Source organism: Lissotriton helveticus, chromosome 7, assembly GCF_964261635.1.
Source record: "Lissotriton helveticus chromosome 7, aLisHel1.1, whole genome shotgun sequence".
In the NCBI taxonomy this organism is placed as follows: Eukaryota; Metazoa; Chordata; class Amphibia; order Caudata; family Salamandridae; genus Lissotriton; species Lissotriton helveticus.
The window spans coordinates 1,570,491,725-1,570,517,548 of NC_136068.1; the positions used below are offsets into that span (position 1 = coordinate 1,570,491,725).

At 47.0% G+C, this 25,824-nt stretch overlaps 1 protein-coding gene across 6 annotated transcripts in view; it reads right to left on the bottom strand.

Moving 5' to 3' along the window:
• Nucleotides 1-25,824, bottom strand: part of TEAD2 (TEA domain transcription factor 2) — a 474,234-nt gene that overhangs the window by 353,138 nt on the left and 95,272 nt on the right. For 5 of the 6 annotated variants that reach the window (XR_013598917.1, XM_078655077.1, XM_078655080.1 and 2 more), the window contains exon 4: nt 1,707-1,774. The exons of the other annotated variant lie outside the window; for it this stretch is intronic. The gene's annotated coding sequence lies outside the window, so the exon portion shown is untranslated. The remainder of the gene's footprint in view (nt 1-1,706; nt 1,775-25,824) is intronic. 6 annotated transcript variants of the gene reach the window in all.

Below are 25,824 nucleotides of genomic sequence, written 5' to 3' on the forward strand. Positions count from 1 at the left end.
TGGCATCTTAAGTGATCGTGGCTGCATGATTATTAGGCACCAGGTTAAGGAGTTTCAATTGAAAAATAAGATAGAACTTAAGACACTACATGTGTTCTGGAATATTGTGGAAGCATTGGGCAAGATGGGAGCCCTCACTATAATCATACATCACCATATATAGCAATAAGGAGATAATTTCATTAGGAAAGCCGAAACAAGCTTTACTTCAGTAATAGACCCAAGCTCCAATAACTAAGGTGAGAGCCCTCTCAACTCTACTCCCCCCAGAGGCAACATACTTCAGATTTCTAAACCACCAGTGTGAACCAGAAGAAACAGCTTAAACCTGAGAACTTGGAAGTGGTGGGGTCTCATGTGAATCTATGAAAGATACCAATGCTGGAGAAATGCTGTCATGGGTAAGTAACTTGTTTCATCTCTATCTCTTCTACTGTTATGGATTTTCATGCCTGAATCTGAAATGCAAGCAGCACTAATCAGGTAAGCATATATTGTCCACAGTGAAATCCAACAAACATTACAGGAGGTAGGAAAAGTGTGACCCTAATGAAAGAGGTGTCCTCACCAACTGCTGATTAACTCAGAACTTCCATATTAAGACATTAATGTTTCATAAAAGTTGCTGCTCTAGAAATGTTTGACAGAAGAATTCCAGCTGTCAATCTTGATGGGGAATGAGCCAACACCTAAGTATGCAGGGGAAGACCAGCTTTAGAAGGGCACAGTGCGAAAGATGTTGCTAATCATCTTGAAATGTCCACTTTTCATTTCGAACCTTTTGTGGGTGACCAAAAATAATAAATAGCTAGTCAGTCTTTCGGAAAGTCTTGGTTGGATTAATGTAAAATTTAAAAAATCTGTGGGCATCCTGGTGTGGAGAGTTCTTTCCGCAGTAGTGGCAGGGTTGCAGAGGACACCCTGAGAATTTCCGTCTCCTTTCATAAGATATGTGTCAGAACTTTAGGGATTAATTTAGGATTAGTTCTCAGCACTAACCGGTTATTTATATTTAAAGTTTGTTTATAGCTAAACTTCCAGGCTGATGTCAGAGCTAATAATAACGCTGTTTTCCCATGCAACATATTTGATGTCTGCCTTTTGTGGGAGCTCAAAGAGGGCCTTCGTGAGTTGACTGAGGACTGCATAAAGCTCCTACTTCACAGCTGGTAGCCCTGCAGTTGGGTTAGTTCTGAAAAAGTATTTTGTGGAATGAGAAAAGCTGAGAAATCCAAAAATAGTTGTCAGATGAATTCTGATTGAAGCATGTTTAAATCTGGACTGGATACGTTTTGGAACATACAGTACAACCTGATGAGGATGAGAAGTCACTGGATGAAAATCCTAGGTCTAACACCAGACACACCGGGCCCGATTCACAAAAGTAATGTGAGACAAAATTCTAACTTTACGACTGTCAGTACTCACAAAAGGCATTTAGGAGTAGTAAAGTTAGGATTCCTAACTTTACTACTCCTAGATGTGAATACTGAAAGTTGTAAAGTTAAGAGTTTGTCTCAGTTTAGGAGTAGTAAAGTTAGGGAATCCTAACTTTACTACTCCTAAATGCCTTTTGTGAATACCGAAAGTCGTAAAGTTAGGATTTTGTCTCAGATTACTTTTGTGAATGGGACCCACCATTTTTCTACTTTGCCTAGTACTTTTTGTTGGTTCCTTTGATCCCCTATATTCCCCTTCTATCCTACCTTGCTTCTGTAGGTTCAGGGTGAGCCCACTCAAGTCTGGAGCTTCTCAAAATACACTGTGGTAATACCTGTGGACAAAAATATAGTCAACATAGTCATAGCATTCAGTTGAAGAGACCGGCTGTCTATAATAAGCAACAGGATACTGTTAGACCTGGCCCTTTTGGCAGGTTCACCCCAAAACTTTTTGCTTTTTCCTAACCTGTTTCTGGAACCTGGTGTTGGTGATTTTAGGCCTTTGCGCACTTTTTCACTGTGGTACAGTGTAAAGTGCGTGTGCTCTCTGTGTATGTGTGGTGAGTGACCTGCCCTCCCATAGGAGTGATTGGGGCATATGTATGCCCATGGTAGTTCCTGATGTGTGGGGAGTGCAGGGTCGAGTTTGGTATGTACGAACTCGTGAGATTGAATGCTGCGTAATGGTATATGCGGCATGAGTGTGTCTAGTGTAGAAGTGCCACTTCTAGAAGTTGGCATATTTGTGTAATTTGTGCCTGGCGTGTGATTGGCTGGTGAGCCTGGCCCAAGAGTGCCTGGGCCTGCTTTATTTTATTTTATTTATTTAGTGTATCTTATATAGCGCACGGCTACCCCAACGGGGTGTCCCGGCGCTCGCTGTATGTGAGTGAATTGATTACAGGCTCTTGATGAAATTTAACAGAATAAGAAAGATTTTACAGTTTTTCGAAATGGTAGTTCTTCTTGGATCAGTCGAATGGGTAGGGAAAGGTTGTTCCAGAGAGTGGTGGCACCTACTTGAAACGTTCTTCCACCTGAACGTACCGTTTTAAATTTAGGGATGACAAGGAAATTTTTTGAGCTGGAGCGGAGAAGTCTGGTGTTGCTGGAGGGGCGAAGGGAGGAGGAGAAATATGCAGAGCCCTTGCCCCTTACAGCTCGGTGGGTCAGAGTCAGGGCCTTGAATTGTGCTCTTTGTTTGATCGGAAGCCAATGGAGGCGCCGTCTGTGGGGGAGATGTGGTCACGCAAGGAAATGCCACAGACCAAACGGACTGCGGCATTTTGAACCATCTGAAGGCGATGGTAAAGGCCAGAGGAAAGTCCGATATAAAGGCCATTGGCATAATCCAAATGGGATGTGATCAATGCCTGAATGATTGTTCTTCTGGTGTTATTGGGTAAAAAATGAATACATTTTTTGATCATTCTGATTTTCGAAAAACATGCAGCCGATACCATTTGAATTTGTTTATCAAATGAGAGACTGGTATCCCATCTGACTCCAAGATTCTTAACAGATTCTTTGGTTAAGGGGGGTGTGTTTAATTCATGGGGCGACCAAAGATTGGAGTCCAGGGGGGAGGATTGGTGGAAGAAGAGGACCTCAGTTTTACCGGCATTAAGCTGAAGGAAATTGTCGTCCATCCAACTGGCTATGTTGTTAAGGCAGTTCTTTAACGGATCGAAGGTGGACTGGTTAGGGTTATTGTAAGCAAACAGTAGCTGAATGTCATCAGCATAGGAGGTAGATTTTATACCTGATTGGGCGATGATCTCTGCTAATGGGGAAAAGTAAACATTAAATAGGAGAGGACTGAGTGAGGAGCCCTGTGGGACTTCCCCACTTCAGGGGACGATTAGCCGAGGTGAAAGGAGGGGTGAAAACCGCTTGAGTTCGGTTTTTTAAAAAGGAGGTAAGCCATTCCAGTGCCTTGCCTTGAATGCCCTTAGATTGAAGTCGGTCAAGGAGGACTGGGTGGGAGACGGTGTCGAATGCTGCCAACAAGTCGAGCAGCACCAACACCGCTCTAGATCCTTCATCCAGTCTCCATCTTACAGAGTCAGCCATTTCTATTAATGCCGACTCTGTACTATGACCGGTTCTGAACCCATGTTGGGAATTATGAAAGGAGCCGTTGGATTCAAGGAAGTCCGCTAGTTGTTGATGGGCTAGTTTTTCAAGTACCTTTGCAGGTGCAGGTAACAGCGAGATTGGTCTATAATTAGATGGTTCGTTGGGATCGGCGTTGGGTTTTTTAAGAATAGGAACCAGACGGGCATGCTTCCAGGAATCAGGGAAGATACCTGTCTGGAATGAATCATTCCAAATCTCATTAAGAAATGGATTAAGAAGCGGGGCCAGGGATTTGTAATGTTTGGCCGGCCAGGGGTCTGTGGGAGACCCTGACTTACATTTTGATAGTTCTGTCAAAGAACGTTCAAGGGAGATTTCTGCGAAGTTAGTAAAAACAGGGGAGGAAACTGAATTGACTGGGCTATTGTCGATGGGCTGTGGGGATTTTTTGTCTGGAGAGATGTTCGGGGTGAAAACTGAGTTGACTGAGCTGTTATCAGTAGGCAGTGGAGATTTTTTGTCTGGGAAGGAGGCATAAATGGTGACAATCTTGTCCTCGAAGTAGTAAAAAAGGCGGTCACAGAGAGATTGGGACGCTGGGGATTGACGTTTAAGGGCCATAGGATCGGTAAAGGCTCTAACAGTGTTAAAGATTTCTCGGGATGAGCCCTGGGCTCTGTTAATTTTCTCCTCCAGATATACTCTCTTGTGCTCAATTATCTTTTTTCTGTAATCTTTGAGAGCTGATTTGTAAAGTTGTTTACTGTGCTTGTGGATTGACTGTCTGGTTTGAGGGTGACAGAGGCTGGAGAGCCCCCAGGAGGTTGTCTGAGTCAGGCCGTGGATGAAAGGCTGCATCTGCTGCCAGGGAAGTGGGAGGAGATAGCACCTAGGAGTGAATAGGGCTGTGCCTGCCTGCTACAATGCTGGCTCCACCTCCTGCTGGGCGACTGTCGCCTCTGCCCCCACACTGAAAGGAGTTCCCTATAACCAGTTCTAGCTGGTTCTCACACTGCCTGCACCCTTTAGACAAAGGATTTTATAGTATAAAAAGGGGCTGTGTCCCCTTCCAAAATGTTCTTGTTTCTGACTTGAATCTGCCAGGGGCGTGCTGCTGCTTGGGCATAGGGGAATCCCTGGGCCCTGCCCAGCCCCTGGACACCTGATGGACTTTCCTGGATGCCTGGAGGACTTCTGGGGGACCCCTCTGCCTTGCCTGGGCTGATTGGGGGGACTTTGCTTTGCCCCTTGGAATCTCTGGAACCTTTGGCAGCATGGAGAAGCTGCATTTTCCTGCAGAGACCTTTTTCGTGCCTTTACCCAGGCTTGTTGAAGCCTAAGCGCTTGGGAGCGCTTGATTGGTATTTATAGCGCCTGGGAGCGCTGTATATTACGTATGGCGCTGGGAGCCCTTTATTCTGCGCCCAAGCGCTTAGTAGTGCTTTTATTCTTTGCAAGCGGCTGCCCATGCCGCCTATATTTTCCCCGCAGGGACTGCCTCGTTGAACTGGGAGCCTACCCCAGATTGCCGCCGTAAAGCTGCCCCCACGGGCTGCCGCGCTGCCTACGGCGACCCGGAAGTCTTTGCAGGAGGGCAGGAGGCGGCTGGAAGTCCCGCCCGCAAGTGGCGCCACGATAGAGGAGGTCGGGAGCCCACCCCGCCTCCTCGAGCGAGGGAGAGAAGTAAAAGTTCTCCCGCGGCCCGGGGCTCCGATAGCTGTGGAGAGCCCCGGGGCCGCCAGTGGAAGGAGAAGCCATTGTCCGCCTTTCCGGTCTCCCGAATGCCGAGGGAGACCGGAGATAACCTAAGGGCTCGTGATTGGGGCCGCTAGCGCAGCAGAGAGGAGCCGAGGTATAGCGGGGCTCCCGTGTCCTGGAGGGAGCCCTGCCTGAGTACCGCCGCCGCCCGAGAGGAGAGCCACAGCAAGCCCGGTGAGTGGGGATGGCGGGAGGCAGTGCCTGTACCCTTTGCCAGAGCAGCCCCGAATTGCAGGGGACTGCTCCAACGCTGTGCAAGGCCCGGTGGCGGTGTTTTCAGAGTCCCCAGTGGGAGACTCCAACTTTGGGGCATTTCCTTTAACTAGAGCCAGAGAGGCTCCAATGACCGGGCGCATTTGTGTTCAGAGCCCGCGAGGGGCTCAGGGGGGCATTATGAATCCTGAGTCCCCCGAGGGGGGACTCCAACGTTTGGGCATGTGTGGTATGGGAGCCTGTGTGGCTCCCACATGTGTGATGTCAGAGCCTGTGTGGCTCCAACGTGTGCAGAGTGTCAGAGCCTGTGGGCTCCAACAGAAGAACAGATTTGTTCTGGGGGCTAGAGAGAGCCCCTGTCGCCGTTGTTTCCCAGCTGCCCAGCAATTAGTGGGCAGCTGCACCGTTTAGGCGCAATTTGAGGGTCCTTGTGTGTGACAGAGATGGCACAGTGGTGCCAGGCCTTTCACAGCTGCGCAGCACTTAGTGCCAGCTGCAACGTTTAGGTCTTGTGATGTTCCCAGGTGCCCAGCAAGTAGTGGGCACCTGCACCGTTTAGGTTTTGCGCCAGTGGCGCACCCCTGACTGGCGCTGCATTGGCAGCGCGCCCTGACATTCTGGACATAGGGCTCTTTAGTCCCTTTATTAGATGGGGGCTGGTATGTGATTTTATTTAGGCGCAATGTGATTATCTATGTTTATGATGGTAATTGCCTAATGTGAGTTTTGCACAATCTGATGTGGTGCTAGGAAATGTAATGCATTTAATATGATTACGCACCTTGTTCTTACACCTCTGAATGTTTTTGGGCATCATGTGTTTTTGCGCTATTGAGTTATGTTCTGGCACCTCTGAATGTTTTTATGCATCATGTGTCTTCCTTGATTTTACACCTCTGAATGTGTTGGTTTATGCATCATGTGTTTTTCCTTGTTCTTGCACCTCTGAATGTTTTAGGCATCATGTGTTTTCCTTCCCTGCACCTCTGAATGTGTTTTGATGCATCATGTGTAATGTGTTCTTGCTGATACCCCTAAATGTATTTTATTCTTAGGTGGTTGTTCTTTCCAGTACAGGTGGTCCTAGTGAGGTCCTGGTCCCCTGCGTGACATCTCCTAAGGTGGTTAGGGTTGCGTAGGTGGTACTTACCTGTTACCAGTAGTTACTGGTTGTGTGCTATACTTGCTAATTTGTGCTACAGTGATTTTATATCCTTTTATTCTAATTTCTGACAGTATTTCTAGTTCTAAAAGTATTGATCCTGACAGTGGCCCATGTGGCCCTGTCTTGTGAATAATCCCTTGTGAATATTGCCCGTGCCAGTTGGCACAATGTACATGTGTGATTTCTATCTGATGTGATTTTGACAATACAGAAGTTATTTTTATATAACCTTGTGCGGAGTTCCTTTTGTGGTGTGCCTAGGATGTTGTTGCTGTTGTGTGCTTGCGCAAATGCTTTACACATTGCCTCCGAGTTTAGCTTTACTGCTCGTGCCAAGCTACCAAGGGGGTGAGCAGGGGTTATCTTGGCGTGTGACTCCCTTGCCCTGACTAGAATGGTGGTTTCTGCCTGGCTTTGGCGTCAGCCCTAGCCTACCAGAAATAGACAGTTCTAACAGATACCTTGAATATTTTCTCTCTAGCACTCTTACCAGTCCGTTATTTTTCACAACCAGGGTCTTATGTGCTTATCCCCCTGGTAGCATAAGAAAACAAGTTACTTACCTGTAACTGTAGTTCTCTAGTATTGGAAACTTTCATAGATTAATATGCCTGAATCATTCCCTGTTGTCGAGATGGGAGACCCCGGTATATAAAAAAGCAATGCTTAGATAAGTACAAAACAGATAAAGGCCTAGGTCCATTTCCGTTTTGTAACCCATAACACTTGTTATGTAAAAGAGACTAAAATTGTCTCTGAGCCAATCAGGACCTCTCACCCTCTAGAACACTCCTGAGAGAACCTTAGCCCTTCAGATTTTTGAGCACTTGTGCCCAAGATAACTTTTGTGCAAAAAATTCAAAGGTGATCCTCTCAGGGGAGGAGGGTGGGTCGCATGTGAATCTATAAAAGCTTCCAATACTGGAGAACTACAGTTACAGATAAGTATCTTCTCTTCTTACTCCAGTATTGGAACTTTCATAGATTCACATGCTTGAATCAGAGTAGCTAGCAGTAAGTAGCACATTTTATTGTGCTTGAACCTGAACCTGAAGCCAGAATGTGTTTTGAAAGTGCACCATACATATGCTCAATCTTAAAACTTGCAGATATCGCATAGCCTACACAGATTCTTTGACAACAACATAGATCCATCTTAACATATGACAAGAAAAAGCATTTACAATAAAATGTGAACATGCAATGTATAAAGGAAGGAGGGATGAGAAAGAGGGCTCACCGTCACTGGAAAAGGTACCTCAGCACCGCTTGTCCCACTGCCACATCCTTATCAGCGGTTGCATCCAGGCAGTAATGTCTGGTGAAGGTGTGCATACTCTTCCAGGTAGCCACCCTGCAAATATCCTGGACAGGTACTCCAGCAAATAACGCAGTGGAAGAAGACACTGCTCTCGTAGAATGAGTAAGGACCTGTGCATTCAAAGGCTTCCCTGCTGCCTGATGGCAATATTGCATTACCCTCAAAATCCATTGGGCAATTCCTCTTTTGGATAGAGGAAAGCCCTTTTTGGGTGCACTGAAGGATACAAAGAGCTGTGATGACTTTCGAAAAGGTTTTGTTCTCTGTAAATAAAATTTGAAACAGCACTGGACATCCAGCGAATGGAGAGTCCTTTCCGCCGCAGTAGTAGGTTGAGGAAAAAACCTCTTAAGAATTAGAGGCTCATTCAAGTGAAAGTTTGATGGAACCTTGGGTATAAACTTTGGATTAGTTCTAAGGACTATCCGATTCTCCTTGAACTGTAAGAAAGGTTCCTGGCCGAAGTGAGCGCTAGGAGAAGAGCCACCTTCCAAGACAAAAAAGTAAGATCCACCCTGTGAATGGGTTCGAAGGAATGCTTCATTAGTTGTGAAAACACTATGTTTAGCTGCCAGAGAGGTGGTGGAGGCTTTACTGGAGGAAAGGTTTGAAATAACCCCTTCGTGAATTGCTTGATGACTCTCTCCGACCACAACGATGGTCCTGAAGAAGTTGTTCTGTAATGTGATATAGCGGCTAGATGCACTTTTGCAGATGCATGAGCTAATCTAGATTTTGCCAAGAGCAGAATATATGAGATGATCTCATGAGCTGCAGATCTCACAGGATGAATATTAAACTCCTGGCACCATAAACAGAATCTTCTCCATTTGATCCTGTATGTCTTATTTGTACTTTCTGCCCTGGCCTTTGAAAGAATCTCCCTGCATTCAGATGAAAGATTAAGATGCTGAAATTCACAGTGTTCGGGAAGCATGCCGCTAGACATAGTTATTTTGGATCCAGATGAAGTACTTCAAGAGAGATGGGATTGGTTGAAGGAGAATCGGCTGAGCCTCTGACAGTAGGAGAAGCTCCGTGAACCGGTGTTATCTGGGCCACCATGGGGCTATCAGGATCATTCTGCACGGCTCTCTCTTGATCTTTGTAAGAAGACTTGGTAGAAGGGGAATCAGAGGAAAGGCATAGGCAAAGACGCCTGACCATGCCATTAAAAACGCATTCCCCCATGATCCCCGTTGGCAAAGCCAACTTGAAAGAACCGGCATTTCTTGTTCTGAGCTGTCGCAAAGCGGTCCACTGTTGGTCCTCCCCACTTTAGAAAAATAATCTCCAGAATTTCCTGATTGATCTCCCACTCGTGGCAGGTTGACTTGAGCCTGCTCAGAGTGTCTGCCTTGACATTCTGATCTCCCGGAAGGTGTTCCTATTTTAGGGATATCCCATTTTGGACTACCAATTTTCAGATTTTCCGAGCTTCCTGAGACAGGGAAAGCGATCTCGTACCGCCCTGTTTGTTGAGATAATGCATTGCTGTTGTGTTGTTTGTCCTGATTAGCACTGCCGAGCCCCTTATCCTTGGCAGAAAAGCCAGCAATACTAACCTCACTGCCCTGAGTTCCAGCAGATTGATTTGAAATTGTTGGTCCTGAAACTTCCAACGACCGCTGACCTGGAGGTCTTGAAGAAAAGCCCCCCAACCTTCTAGGGATGCATCGTTGGTAATAACCAGTGGAGCTGGTGCGGTGAGGAAGGAAAGGCCGACTGAGCTATTTTGTTGCTGGGTTCACCAGGCTACCGCCTGAACCATGGCTGGTGTGATTGTGATAATGTCTATGAAGGATCCCACTGCCTGACGGCATTGGCGATCCAGATGCTCTTGCAACGGACACATCCTTAACCGGCAGAAAGGAATGAGAGAGATGCAAAAGGACATCGTCCCTAGGAGTGACTTGTAACAGTGTACTGAAAGAGACTTTCTTTTTGCGAATGTCCGAGATAGAGAGATTAGCCTCTGTTGTCTCTATGAAAGGAAACGCTTTGTTTACTGTGGTGTCCAGAATCGCCCCCAAGATTGTGATGTTCTTCGCAGGATGGAGAGATGATTTCTCTGTGTTCAGAGTCAGGCCCAGCTCGGCAAATAATTTTACACATGCCACTGTCAATGACTGAGCAGCTGCTTGTGAAGGCGCCTTGATTAACCAGTCGCCCAGGTAAGGAAACACCTGTTTCTTCAGAACAGCTGCCACAGGAGCCAGACATTTTGTGAAAATCCTTGGGGCTGACTTGAAGCAGAACGGCAGCACCTTGAACTGGTAATGGCTTCCGGCTACAACAAACCAAAGGTACTCCCTCTGGGAAGGATGGGTGGGGATGTGGAAATACGCATCCTGCAAGTCTAAGGTGGTCATATGATCCCCTGGGTTTAGAAGTAGAAGAATGTCTTGAAGGGAAACCATCTGGAAGGACTGCATTTTGAGATAAGTATTTAGAGTTCTCAGATACAGGATAGGACACCATTGATTCATTTTTTTTTCGAACTAGGAAAAAACAGGAATAAAATCCCCTTCTCATCTGGGAGATTAGCACCGGTTCTATTGCTCCTTTTCAGAGCATTGTCTGAATATCCAAGTGCATAGGATGCAGATGTTTGAATTCCTGATGTGTCGGAGGGGTACAAGGGGGAATTTGAAGGAACTCCAAAGTATGCCAAAATTGTATTATATTGAGGACCCATTGGTCCATGGTTGTCTTCTGCCATTGGTAAAGATGAAAAGAAATGTGTCCACCCAGGGGAACTTCTGGAGGAGGAGGGATAAATGTAACCGGAGCCTGAAGGTTGTCATTGCCGTTGTGCGGTGTCCTTTCCCTGACGACCTCCTCTTCCTCTAGGGGCAGACTTAGAGTATCCCCCTGTTTGTTGCTGTCATTGAACATACTGTTGTCAGTATGGTTGGCCTCTTCCTGTAGCTCATTGAAAGGGCACCTTCCGGTACTGCAGTGTCCCTAGAGCCTTTGCTGTATCTGTATCCTTTTTAATATCCAGCAGTGCATCGTAAATATGCTTTCCAAATAAAGCTTCCCCATCAAAGGGAAGATCCAAGATCTTATTCTGGACCTCAGGTCTGAAAGATGTTACTCTCAGCCATCCCTGACGGTGTAAAACCGCAGCCCATCCTAACGATCTAAAAGCCGTGGTAGCGATGTCCATCGTACAACCAATGACTTCAGCCAAATCCCTTTCTCCCTCCTGAAGGATCTTTTTAACCTCCTGTCTACTCTCTTCTGGAATCTGATCTATATAAGGCGCCAGGTCACACCACATCTTTCTATAATATCTGCCCAAAATGGCAAGGGCATTTGCCGCTCTGACCAGTAGAGCCGAAATTGAAGAAAATCTTTTACCTGCGTTATTCAGGCGCCTACCCTCTCTGTCAGGAGGTGTTGTAATGGGAGCTGATGGGTTGTTGGACTTCTGATGAGTTGCCTGAGAGATGACTGGGTCCGGTTGGGATGGCCCACTAGACAGGCTGGAGCGTCCCCTGGAGCTTTATACTTCTTCTCCAGTCTGGAAAGTACCGGTGTAATCATCGCCGGTGTCTTCATGACCTTAAGGCCTTCCTCCCAAACATGACTAATTATAGGGATGGCCCTAACTGATTTCCTGTATTGTTCTTTGAAATCGAATAAGAAACACTCCGTCTGGACAGTTGGCATAGGAAGGTCAAATATCTTTGCTGCTCTTTCCAGCAAGTTATGGAATCCGCCAATGTCCTCTGGCGTTGAATCAGTCAGCACTGGAGAGGGAGAAGAAGGCGTAGCAATAAGGTAGTCATCCCATTCCTTGTTAGGATCCATTATTTCTCCCTCCTCTTGGTCATCATCCGTAGTGACTGGATCCTGTTGAGGCACTGGCTGAGGTGATCTCTGTAAGGGCTCTAGCAGCACCACCTGGCTTTTAACTGGAGTAGATGGAATGGAGAGTGGGCCCGGAGCAGACAGGGGCACCTCTTGGGATGTAGGAGTTGGTGGAAACCTCTTCCTGTAGTCTGCCAACATAAACTGCAGGTCCATCAATAAAGAGGACGGCATGCTAATCACCTCTTCTTGGCAACTCTGGTGGTATTGTTGTTGTTGGCAAGGGTATTGATACTCCCCATATTCTTCCTCAAAGTCTTCCTCCTGACACTTCACGTGCAGTTGTGAAGGGCTACTAGCATAACCAAGAGGGTCTTCATCCTCCTCCTCTGAATCCTGCTCCTCTAGCAGGTGAGATGGCAAAAGAGGCGTAACCTTGCTAGGGGAGGTGATTTCTGGCGTAATCCTCCTCTTCCTGGTGACTTCTGATTCCTCCAGTGTTTTTTCCCTCGTAGACAAGCACGTCGATGAGATCGCCGACATTACCGTTGTTGTAGATGCAGCTGTCGACACCATCACTGATGGCTTACCCGCTATCGACGACCGTTACCGTCGTTGTCGTAATCACCGAACTGTAGCTGTCGTCGACGCCCTCGCGGATGATACTGGCATCAAAATCGTCTTCGACGGTGAGTTTGTCAACGGTGGCGTCCTCAACAGAGTTCCATCTGTTGTGGACGCTGAGGCTTTCTTGGGGACTAAACGAACTTCAAGCTTCGTCGTCGACGATGAAGAAGTTCTCTTCGTCGACAATCCTGTCGACGATGTAGATTTCGTTGATGATTTTACCTCAGGAGGCACTGACGAAGGATTCTTGAAGGACTGCCTGACCTGAGTGGATGACGTAGATGGCTCAGAACCCACCTTTTTAGTAGCTTTATCCATGTAGCATGTCCCTTACTCTCCTTTTCTTGAGTTTGAGGAGATTTTGAGGGACTGCGCCCATAAGACCCTTGAGTGGTCTTTTTATGGGATTTCTCAGGACGTTCCTCTGACAAATGAGCAGGAGGTGATTTCCTTCTTTTCTGGGATCTCCTAGATGAGTGAGAGGATGCCTCATCACTGTCACTGGAAGTAACCTCCTTTCTGGCGTTGAGCTTTTGAAGCCATATTAAAAGGCGCCTCTCGCGGTCCCTCAGTGTTTTACTGGAAAAGGTACGACATACCTTGCAGTCTTTAGCTTGATGGTCCGGATAAAGACAGTAAATATAGTCAGCATGAGGGTCATCAGTAAAGAGCCTCTTCTTGGAACAGGTGGCACCAAACCTTTTTCTCCTTTCCTGACATCTTCAGGCAGGATGAATCAGTAACCAGCAATAAAGATGATAATTGTAGATGAAATTCACAGAAAAAAGTTCCAAATCTCAAGTAACAAGAGTAATTTTGAGCAAGGCTCAAAGGAGACTCCTCAGCACAACGTGCGGTAGAAAATCTGAAGGGCAAAGGTTCTCTCAGGAGTGTTCTAGAGGGTGAGAGGTCCTGATTGCCTCAGGAACAATATAAGTCTCTTTTACATAACAAGTGTTATGGATTACAAAACGCATATGGGCCTAGGCCTTTTTTCTGCTTTGTACTTATCTAAGCATTGCTTTTTTATATACCGGGGACTCCCATCTCGACGACAGGGAATGATTCAAGCATGTGAATCTATGAAAGTTGCAATAGTTGAGTAAATACAGGTTTTCATGTTAACCTATATTATACAGGATTGCTTATAGTGATTCTATATAGTGCATTCTGTTTATTCGTCATCCAAAAAGAAAGAGACATCCCCAGGTCAATCCACCTCCCATGATGTTCTTTCGGGAGGACTAGGATATCCAGAATATTAATTTGTAATAAAAACGTACTGAGTTTCAAAGTAGTTAGAGCTCGAACAGGGGTGGAAGTGATGGCTCCCTCTAGTCACATACTAATTATATCAGGAAATAATATGTACAATTACAAATTCTCTTCAGTTGCCCGTAATATGTCTATATAGTCTTTCAACATTCAAAATTGCCTCGTGCATGCATTGTGCTAATCCGTTGGGGTGATCTAGTAATTATCAAGGGGACCCGCCGGTCTCCCTGTATTGTCTTATACTTAGGGGTATTTTTAGTGGGTGGGAGTTATAAGGCTTATGTATGTACTATAATCTTTATCCTATCCGATAGTCTGGCTCCTCCCCAACCTCGCCTTACTTCATCAAGGTGAGACTGCCATCCCTGCACATCCCTCCTTGTGCCGTGTAAGTGGGGGTCGTCCAACTCGGCTAACCTATTTGATGCGTTTCATCCCGTCCCATGATTTACCAATTACGATCACGTGATCGGGGTCTTTTTTTTAAGTCAACGTTGTGTATCATTGCTGCCCGAGTCCGTTCCTTCCGCCATCTTAAGGGGATTACATTTACTGATGGCAGTCATTTAAGGCACCAATGTTACAACAATGCTACTGCCCCAGTGCGTTTCCATCCGCGATCTTTTTTAAAAATGTTTAAAAATATTTTTATTTGCTTTTTCAACCAAACATCCAACATAGTACAGATGGTCACTCCTACACCCAAACACCCTCCCTCCCACAACCCGCCTCCCATAGCATCATTTCCGTGACATATTACCCACCGAAGAATCAGCTCTACAACCGGTAATACATTGGGATGTCCCATCCCCTCCCTACCTGTCCTCCCCCGAGGTCTAATAGTAATGCCCCCTAGCAGTCTTGATCCTTGTACGTAATAATGGTCTAAGAGGCCCACTTCTCACTATTCAGGGTCCAACCCCCATCCAGACCATGATATTTTCTCCACTTCCCCCATACGTTACGGAACTTCCGGGGTCACCCTCTCGCTGTATACGTGACCCTCTCTGCCGCCATATAAAGGTCCAGTCCCCGTCACCATTCATCTAACTGTGGGGGAAGCGCTGACCCCCATGTGCGAGCCACGTCCCTTTTTGCCACCACTAATGCTAATAATGCAAAGATAAGCTGTAGACGACCCAAGTCAACGTCATGGGTTATTCCCAGCAGTACGAATTTAGGGTCTAGGGGAAGTGCGTCTCGAGCACTTTAGTCAACTGTCCTACTATTTGTGACCAGTATGTGTGGATGACGGTGCAGTCCCAAATAGTATGGTAGAAGTCCCCCGGCGAAAGGCCACACCGCAGACAGTTTGGATCACTTGTCTGCCCTATTCAGGGAAGTCGAGCCCTGTCGAAGTATACCCTGTGTAATATTTTGTATTGGATGAGACAAAGGCGTGACTTGATGGCTACCTCCCTATGATGCATCAGGGCAGCCTCCCAGTCCACTGTGTCAATCTCACCCACGTTGAGCTCCCAGGTTTCTCTTAATTTTCCCAGCTTATCAGGCATATTATTGTTCAGCGTTCTATATGTCATAGATACAGTCTTGTTGGGAATCTGTTCTTGCAATAAACGACCCTCCAGGGGGCATATTCCGGCAGGGGGCCAGATAGTGCAACCTCCGCCCTCAATGCATGTCGGAATTGGGCGTACTTGAAAATTTGGTTGTGCGGGAAGCCCGAACTCCCGCGCCAATGCCCCGAAGGTTTTATGTTCCCACTTTGTCACCACGTCCCCTAGGGTGGAGATCCCAATGTCATCCCATCCCCTAAAGCCCTTAAGTTTATGTAGTTCCCTCAGCCAGGTGCAGCTCCACAGTGGTGTTTGTTTTGTCAGCTTACGAGCCCAACCTATGGCCTTAGTCACCCTATCCCACATTTCAATGGTTATTTGCGTGGCCGGCAGCAGGGATCTCCTACCCGCTACCCCATATAAATAAAACAGACAGGAACGACACGCCATGGTGTCTCGTTCAAATCTGTACGTGGGGTGATTCGCCGGGGCATGGAGCCAGTCATTCACCGGCGCTAAATGTTCCACCCAATAGTAGGCCTCTACGTCCGGTAGGGATATCCCCCATTGTACTGGTTATGTTGCAATGTAGTCAACACAATCAGTTGTTTCCCTAGCCATAATAGTGAATGCAGTTCCGCTGCTATCGTCTGGAACGTCTGTCAAGGGAGAGGGAAATATTCATTCTGGGAGTGTACAGGAAGCGAGGTAGCGTTATCATTTTAAACATGGCGGCTCTGCCAAGTATCATAGGGGGAGCGTTTTCCAACATAGTTGAGGTAACGGGTTTTTAGGAACCCGTTTGGTGCCAGGGGATAACACCCGAAGACCTCTGAGTTCTCCCTGTTCCGGACCACAGAAACACGGAGTCTTCTAGTCGCAGTCAGAGATCAAGTTTTATTGGCAGCTACCAAGTAACAGAAGTCCTAGAAGCACGACAAGCACGGGTCATGTGTTCTCAGGAGACTGTTCGTTTTTACAGAACCAGCCTTCTCCTTATATACAGAAATAATAGCTGCAAGCAAGAATTCTTGAGTTTATGATATGGCTATACACATATTTCTACAATAATACAAAAGAGCAAAGTCATGTAGGCAAGCCCGTATTTTAGATGTCCAAGTCGTGATAGATTACCTAGCCAGGCCCGGAACTCCCATCAGATATCGGTGAAACCCCAATAAAAGAAGGCACCTCCTAGTCATAAAACTGGCCATAAACAGGGAGCGTGGACAGGTGTGTATGTGTGTAGAAAACATGATCTGTACGCGATGAATGGTTTGTGGTATGTTGTGCACTGATGCTATTGTGTTTGGCCACTGGGCGAGGAGCTGCCCAAACAGGTTTGGCTGGAGGCAAGGGAGTCAGTTGGGACAGGTCAGGGGGGAGTCAGGGAAGGTGGACGTGTCCTTTGAGATCAAGCTCGACCTTTAATTGACTTATCATGAGGGCAAGACACAAGATGGATACCGTTTACAAAATGGAGTCTGAGGGGTCGGGACGGAAACTACGATTCAGGGGTGTTAGCATGTCTCGATCATGACGCAAATGCATAGAAATGATGTCCTAATCATTATCGGTTCGTCGACACCAAATTCGTCATGGTACGTTGATGTTTCGGGACACGGGTATCGGACCTCGATACCGGGACAACAGTAGGGTCCAGAATTTCAGAACCACAGACCCTCCTTTTGCCCTCATATAAGGCAATAATTCATGTTAATCCGAGTCTAAGTCTGTATGGAAGAATTCGTGGAGATGCTGCTGTAGCATCATTCTGTTGCTCGGTTCGTCCCTTGACACAGGCTTCCGTACACATGAGGTAGCACAGAGGCCACATAGTGCAGGAGCGCACTGTACACACAGGCAGAACATAAACAGACGTGCTAAGATCATCCCAATGAAGATTAGTGTTTTCCATCCCCAGGTAGCGATCAGTTCCCAGAACCACCCTAGTAAGGACCAGTCCCCTTTTTCTACGTGAAGGGAACCAGATATCTCGTGTAGCTTAGAGATGGCCTGGTACACTGTCGGTGCGTTATCAGGGATGAAAATGCAACAACTGGATTGGATCACTCTACACACACCACCACGATCGGCGAGTATGATATCTAGGGCAACTCGGTTCTGAAGGGTCATAAGTCGATCCGACTGAAGTTCGGTCGTCAAATTGCCAAGGGCTCCAGCCGTTGTAATCACGGCGGATTCAACTATCCTCGATAACTGGCGAATATTCCTGCTGTTCACCATAGGCCCCCAAAATGGCAGAAAACCCTTTGCGAAGTCAGCGAATTCCTGACCCGCGGTGTCGTCTTTACTCACGACCCCTCTAGCTGTCCTTGTCCGATGGTAATCTGCTCTGGCCGTGTAGGTGGGAGGCAGCAGAAATGAGATAAAACATGTACCTGAGAAGTCAGGGGGCAACCAGGTGTAGGCTTGGTCATGGCAGACGAAATACGTGCCTTTGGCTGCTAATAGTATAGGGGAAGTTCGGGAAGCGAACACATAGGTTTCCGTGCATATACTCTTTCCTAATTGTGCTTTGGGATCCCTGCCGATACCTTGTAAACATAAGTGACCTCGATTGGGTACTATCCAAACTGGGCGGGATTTCTTTGCTGACTGGCTCTTACTCAGGTAAACCCCATATTTAGTTACGTTCCAACGAGTGTACGGAGTGAGTTCATCTTTGGGAATCGTAAGATAGGTGTCGAACTCTCTACTCATATTTCTTATCCCTGCTACTAGTGCCTTGTTACTGGAATCACTCTTAGTAGAACGGGTCGGGTATGGTTCTAGGGCGAATAGGGACATGGTCTGGAAAGCCCACAGAGAACCATAATAACTGAATGGCAGAATGGAGTATGGGATACCCTTATCAGTCGTGTGCGGCATGAGTCCGCATACCCAACAGTTCGATGTGTTCATTATGGACTGGTGTTGGTGTAGAAGTTGAATGAATGAGTTATTTACAAATTCGAGTCTTCTCGCAGACTCGTGTTCAGGTATAGGGTGAAAGTAGTGTGGAGAGATAGTAGGAGGAGGCGGTGGCCGGGTGTCATTTGAAAAAGTAACTTGGAATACGAATAGAGTATAACCAGTCAAAAACATCGTTATGCTACACAACATTAAAATACACGTTATCAAAAACCTTCTTTTGGCCAGTACAGTGCATAATTGTCTTTCAAAGTTCGTGAGTCTGGTAGGTCTCTTTACCCTAGGAAACTCCATCCTCTAGTTGCTGCCCGCGGTGGTAGGTTGGTTCTGCCAGGGAGTGCGCTCTGTTCAGTCCGGGGTAACTCCCTTGGACCAACCAGAACCGTTGACCTAGACGTCCCCAGTTGCACTCCCCAGACTTCAACCGCGACCCTAGCAGCAGAACCGGATGGTGGTTCGAAAATCAAAAATGAGCAAGTTTCCTGAGAGTGAGAGAGCTGAAAAATCAAAAAATAGTTCTTGGGGGAGGGAAAATCACATTAGTCTTCTTTTTATTAGTCTCTTTGTCTTGACCTTAGATTATATTGTTGTTTCCCAGGTACGGTGTGATCTTCAAACAATGTCTCAGGTTCGGTAGTGTCCAACTGCATTGACGGTGGCACAAGTCCTTGTAAAATATGATCACTCTCCTTTTCGGTACTAGTTTCTTTTAAACGTGCATCGCTGAAAGGGATGAAGCGAGGTATGGATTCTGTCTCGGAGTCGGCAATTCCTTCGTTGACCCACCGGTCGTATGGAAGGGGCAGAGGGACCCGTTTACAATGGGTCCCGTGCACCCAGTTCTTTTTGCCTTCCACCCGAACGGCTGATCTCGTGGAAAGAAGTACCAGGTACGGTCCGGTCCACCTCGGCTGTCCATTGTTTGTGCGCTGGAAATTCCGCACCAAGACCCACGTGCCGGGTTCGATCGAGTGACCTGGATCGTCAGAGGCTGGCGGAGAGGAACTGTGAACCTGTTGGTGTAAAACACGCAATTTAGTTGTTAATTCGCACAAATAGTCAAGCAGTACGGGGTGCTCTATTTCGCTGAGTTTCTTTGGCCTTGGCACGCCCCAGACGTTGGCCGGGCGGCCAAACACTATCTCATGGGGGCTAAGTCCTAACCTGGAATGGACGGTCATTCTGGTTGACAAGAGTGCTAGGGGCAAGGCGTCAGGCCATTTAAGACCTGTACAGGCTTGGATCTTGGCTAATTTGAGCTTTAAAGTGCCATTGTAGCATTCTACTAATCCAGCTGATTGGGGGTGATTCGCAGAGTGGAACTTTTGTTGTATGCCTAAACACTCACACACTCTCTTCATCACGCGTCCTACGAATTCACTTCCATTATCACTCCAGACGATTCTAGGCATGCCGAATCTCGGGAAGAACTCTTTGACAAGGGCTTTGGCAGTTGACAAGGCAGTATTGTCCTTAAGGTGGTATGCTTCCACCCACCTGGAGAAAGCGCAAACAACAACGAGCACATACTTCAGATTGTTGCATCTTTCCATGTGAATGAAATCGAGCTGCAAAACCTCGAACGGATACGTTGGAGGCGCAAAATGACCAGCTGGAGTTGGGGTTCCCCTACCGGGATTGTACTTCAGACACACCATACAGTTTCTGACCACATTCTCTGCATATTTCGGAATATTGCTATTTTGCCATACTGGGGCCAATACTTTACAGATTCCTCTCGAACTGATGTGCGCAAATCCATGAGCCATTGTTACTACTGCAAGTACATAGGCGTTAGGTAATAGCCATCGCTGGTGTTCTGACAATTCGACCCAACAACCATTCGCATCTAACCTACCCTTACTTTCTCTCCATTCATTCACCTCTTTCTCAGTTGCCTCGGCTTGTATAGATTTCACGCTTTCGATGGTGTCCTCACACATTCCCACATCAGTAATCCATCTAGCGGGACCTACAACATACATCCGACTCATTGTGTTCCTTGCAGTCTCTTTGGCAACCTCGTCTGCAAATGCATTCCCGCGGCCAACATCATCCTGAATCTTTTTGTGTGCACTGCATTTTACAATTGCAACTTGTAGTGGCAAGGTCAGTGACTCGAGGAGTTCATTAACTAACTGACCATGTTGTATCTTTGCACCATGTGACGTAAGAAACCCACGTTCACGCCACAATCTCCCAAAACTGTGAGCCACACCAAAGGCGTATTGGCTGTCAGTGTACACATTCACTCGCTTTCCTTTCGCTAACACACATGCTCTGGTAAGCGCAATTAGCTCTGCAGCTTGTGCAGAATTATGGGAAATGCGCGCGGTCTCTATAATGGTGTGTAATGTCGTTACGGCATATGCTGCAGTCGTATCACCATTCGGCAGCTTGAAACATGAACCATCAACCCATAAAGTATCATTGCATTCAGGAAGGGGAGTGTCCTGTAAGTCTACTCTCCCTTTTGTCTCTTCTTCTGTCCTAAAACAGCAGTCATGGTTATCAATCTTGTCTGTTTCTGTCGGAATGGGTAATAACGTTGCGGGATTTAGTGCATCGCACCTCTTTATGTGGATGTGACTTGCTAGCAGTGTAAGTTCGTAACTGGATAGTCGAGCGCTAGTAAGGTGTTGTGTCTTCGTCCTGTTTAGTAAAATGTCTACTGCATGTGGAACCATAACGATCAGAGTATTGTTCATGACTAATCCAGCGGATTGTCGGATGCAGACAGCTGCTGCGGCGGTAGCCCTCAGACAACTTGGTAGGGCTTTAGCCACAGGGTCTAGAGTTGCCGAAAAATACGCGCATGGGCGCTGTCTGTCCCCAAAATGTTGTGTTAAAACTGATAATGCACAACCTTCCTTCTCATGGACATATAATGTAAAAGGCTTACTGTAGTAGGGGTTTCCCAACACAGGAGCCGAACATAATGCATCACGCAACTCGTGGAAACTCGTCTGACAATCTTCAGACCAGGGCATAGGATTTGGCGTGTCTTTACAGAGTAGTGCCAGCAAGGGTTTAGCTAGTAGTGAGAAATTCGGTATCCATTGTCTACAGTACGATGTAATGCCCAAGAAGGCTCGAACCTCTCTCTGTGTCCTTGGGGCACTCAGTTCTGCAATTGCCTGTATTCTTTCTGGTGTCAGTCTCCTTCCCTCCTTCGACAAGATGTGACCTAAGTAGGTTACTTCTTGTCGGCAAAATTGTAGTTTGGAAAGAGAGACTTTGTGCTTCATGTCACATAAGTTACGTAATAATGATAACGTAGCTTTCTTGCAAATCTCTTCAGTGTCTGCAGCGATCAGCAGATCGTCTACGTACTGAATCAGAGTTGAACCATTCGGTAGAATAATTGTGTCTAGTTGTGTTTTCAGGGCCTGACTGAATATTGATGGGCTTTCGCAGTAGCCTTGAGGAGCGCACTTGAAGCGGAAGCTTCGTCCTCCTAAATTGAATCCAAAAATATCTCTACTCTCCTCGGCAATCGGGATGCTGAAGAAAGCGTTCTTCAGGTCGATCACCGAGAACCAATTTGCTGAAGCTGGAACCATCGTCAATAAAGCAGTAATGTCGGGGACAACTGGAAACTGTGGGATAACTATCTTGTTCACTTCTCTGAGGTCGATCACGAACCTGTACACAGGCTGTTGTAAAGGATCAGTACGCTTTAAGACGGGCAGAACTGGACTGTTACAAACATTTCCTGTTGTTTCTTCGATGACGTCTTTATCAATCAGGTCATAAACAATCGTCAATAATGCATTTTCGCATTCGCTAGATATTTTGTATTGGGGAATACGTGGCAACCTAACGTTGGCTTTCAATGTTATGACATACGGTGCTATCTCCAAACGACCTACATCATTAGAGCCATTAGCCCAAAGTATATCAGGAAGTGATGACAATTCAGTCGGAATATTGTCCTTTGACAAATACATTGGAGAAATGACTTTCTTACCTAAAGTAAGTTGTACTCCCAAGGGGGAACAGTACAAAGTCGCATATAACCTTTTTAGCAAATCCAAACCTAACAAATTTTCACCGCAACCTGTTGTAAGAATGAGGGGTGCTTCTAATTCGCACGGGCCAATAGAAAGAGATATAGGACTGGAGATCGGGTTTCTAACAGGGGCGCCAGAGAAACCTACTGAAACATTCATTTCGCCAGACAAAGGTGCGCCAGGAAGTTTCGAGTGCATGATAGAACTTTTTGTAGCACCAGTATCCAGCAGAAATGGCTCTGACACTCCTGAGGTAATTACCTTGACATAAGGTCCATTCTGATCTACTGGAACTGAAACAACTCCCTCTCTTTGTCCATGGCTGTCCTAGCAATCGTTACCCTCATTTTCGTGTTCGGTGTAATAGTCGTCAGCATAGTACTGAGCTGACCTGGACGACGCATTATTCTGTTGGTCAAAGCTGTTCATCGAATTCTGAGGCGGAAAGGAAGTTGTATTCTGGGTGAAATTTCCACGGCCCCTACCTCTAGGGGCATGTTGAACACCTCTTCCCCTTAGACCTGAAGCACCGCTCAAACGTCGCGCAGGAGCCGGACAATTACCTTTAAAGTGACCCTCTTCTTTGCAATACGCACATTGATTCGGGCCATAAGCAATACGCTGATGGGTAAACTCGTTTCCTTGCGCGTTTCTCGAACACTGCTGTTGTTGTTGGTAATTGGGCTGACTAGCCGTACGAGGCGGATAGGCTTGCTGGAGAAGAACTTTAGTTTTGAAATCTTTTGTCTTTTTGTCGACTTTATCTAGCTCGTCTTTGCGCCTATTTTCATAGTACTGGGCGGTAGCTAAAATTTGCGCTGACGTAGAGACAGCCCAAGCACTCTCTGAATCTTTCAGTTTATTACACAGTTCAGGGATTAAATTATGTACGAATTTGTCTACAAACAATCTTTGACCACCCTTGGTAGCCATATCCTGACCACTATGATCGGTGAAAGTCTCCTCAAATCTTGTGAAAAAGTCAGACACATTCTCATCTTTCTTCTGCTTGCACGCAGATAGCTTGTCCCAGTTTACGCGTACTTCAGGCATTATCGTCTTCATGTATGCGATAATTCTACCGGGAAGTTCAGCTATTAACGGCTCAGGTTTAGAACCACCAATTTGTCTAGCATCTATAGCGGCAATGTTCGCCCATGAGTCACCTAGTTCTTGGTCATGGTTCGTATGACGTATTTTGTTCCATAGAGGATGTGGAACAACGTTCCCAAACAACATGTCGATATCCGCTAAATTCATTATACATGAGCTTGCAGTTTGTGATAACTCCTTATAATACCCAGTCGGGTTTTTACGAGGATCAGGCAGTGTCTGCTTGAGTGCTAAGACATCGGATCTTTTCCAGGGGACATGTACCCATACATGCTGGAAATGAGGCAGAATTGGTGGATTCGCATTCGCATCACCTTCCCTCCAAACCGGAGGAACCTCTCTCATGGGGTACTGTCTCGCTCTTTTCCGACCTGGTGCATCGTCTTCGTGACATGATCTAGAGACGTTTCCCTTACTCCTATAAGAGAGCAATAACTCTATCGCTTTCTCAACATCTGCACCTATAATCATACCTTCATAGAACTTAAAGCGTGTACGCCATAGTTCGTTCATTGGGTATTTGGGATCATTTGTCTTCACATCTTCACAAAGCTGAATATGCCAGGTCCGTAAAGCTCTACCATCGGGCTATTTGTCGAGCTCGAGCGGCTTTTTATGCAGCAGAATTCAGGAACAGTGCCAATCCGTCTAAGGCCATTTTTAAGGCCGTGAAAGATCTTATGGCAAAGCGGACGACCTCCATGACTGTAACCTCCCTTTCCCACTGTGAATCCCTTGCTTCATATTTCTTGGGGAAAGTCCAAGCCATATATCGGACATTCCCTAGCATAGGGTCCGGTTGGGAAAGTACCAGTGGGCCACCTCATCACACTACTCTGCTTGTCTTCCCCCCTCTTACCATGGACGGGTTTGACAAACTTGCGTTGCAAATCAAATCTGGATCTCCTTCTGATCCAGTAAGGCCTGCTCTCTTTCGAGATAAGGCTTTTATGGGACGCTCAGCTGTGCGTTCCCTTGTCAACCTTTCCTTGGAATCGGGAGTAGTTCCAGCTAGGTGGAAGCAAGCTGTGGTGTCCCCAATTGTTTAAAAAGCCCTCACTGGACCCGTCTAAGCCTGAAAGTTACCGTCCCATCTCGTTGCTACCCTGGCCGGCAAAGATCACAGAGGCCCATGTCAACTTGGCCCTGTCTGAACATCTTGTCCGGACCAATGCCCTCGACCCCACACAAAACGGCTTCCGTGCTGGTCACAGCACGGAGACTGTGTTACTTGTGATGGTGGAACATCTCCGTGCAAGGCTGTACGCTGGTCAAACGGCGGCGCTTATACTGTTAGACCTTAGCGCCGCCTTTGACACGGTATCTCACAGCATCCTCCTGCATCGGCTTGAGGAGTATGGTATTGGCGGCCAGGCGTTGCAATGGTTCCGCTCCTTTCTCGATGACCGCTCCTTCTGTGTTGCCATCCCTCCCTTCAAGTACAAAATCCAACCGCTGGCCATGGGGGTTCCGCAGGGGTCCTCGCTGAGTCCCACGTTGTTCAATCTTTACGTGAGACCGCTGGCTGATGTCGCTAGGCAGTGGGGCCTAACCTTGGTCTCATATGCCGACGACACACAGCTGGCGGTTACTCTCAGCGGGGACACGGAGACTGAGGCCCCTAGGTTTCAGTCTGGACTGAAGGCGGTGGCCAGCTGGTTGACAGGTAACTGTCTCCAGCTAAATGCCACTAAAACAGAGGTGATGGTTGTCGGTAAGGGAGTGGAGCTGTGGGGTGACCAATGGTGGCCTTCAGAGCTGGGACCCACTCCGACCCCGGTGTCGGAGGTGAAAAATCTGGGGGTCTGGCTGGATGCGGGCCTCACCTTTGTAGGGCACACCAAAAAAACTGCTGCCTGCTGCTTTGGTCTGTTAAGAGGCTTGAGACCCGTTCTCAAGTTCTTCGATGCCCCGACCAGGCAGCTGATGATCCAGGCAACTATCATCTCTCGCCTGGATTATGCTAGCTCTCTTCTGGCCGGGGCCAACCAGGCCGAGTTAACTCGCCTGCAGCGGGTTCAGAATGCTGCGGCTAGGGCGATTGTCGGCCTGCCCAGATTCTGTTCGGTGACAAATGTTCTGCGCTCCCTACATTGGCTTCCTGTAAGGAAGCGCATCCTCTTTAAGGTTCTGTGCCTTGCTTTTAAGATCTTGAGAGGTATAGGCACGGAAATTTTATCCAGCTGTCTTTCCTTTTATGTTCCCACCCGTACCCTCCGTTCCCAGGGTTTGGCCCTTGCTGTGGTCCCCAGATTCAGACTTAGTCGTATGGGCGGCCGCTCGTTTAGTGTAAAAGCTGCATCAGCTTGGAACTCCCTCCCTGTGGAAATTCGCTTGTTGGAGGACCTTTTGACCTTCCGGAGGGCTATAAAAACATTCCTGTTTTAAGCTGCTTCTTCCGTATTTTCATTTTCTTGTTGTGTTATGTTCTACCTTGTCTCTGCGCCGGGACGCTCCTTTGCTGGAGTATCTGCGCGCATAATAAATTAATATAACATAACATAACATAACATCTTCGCCCAGATATACACACATTTCTTCGAATACG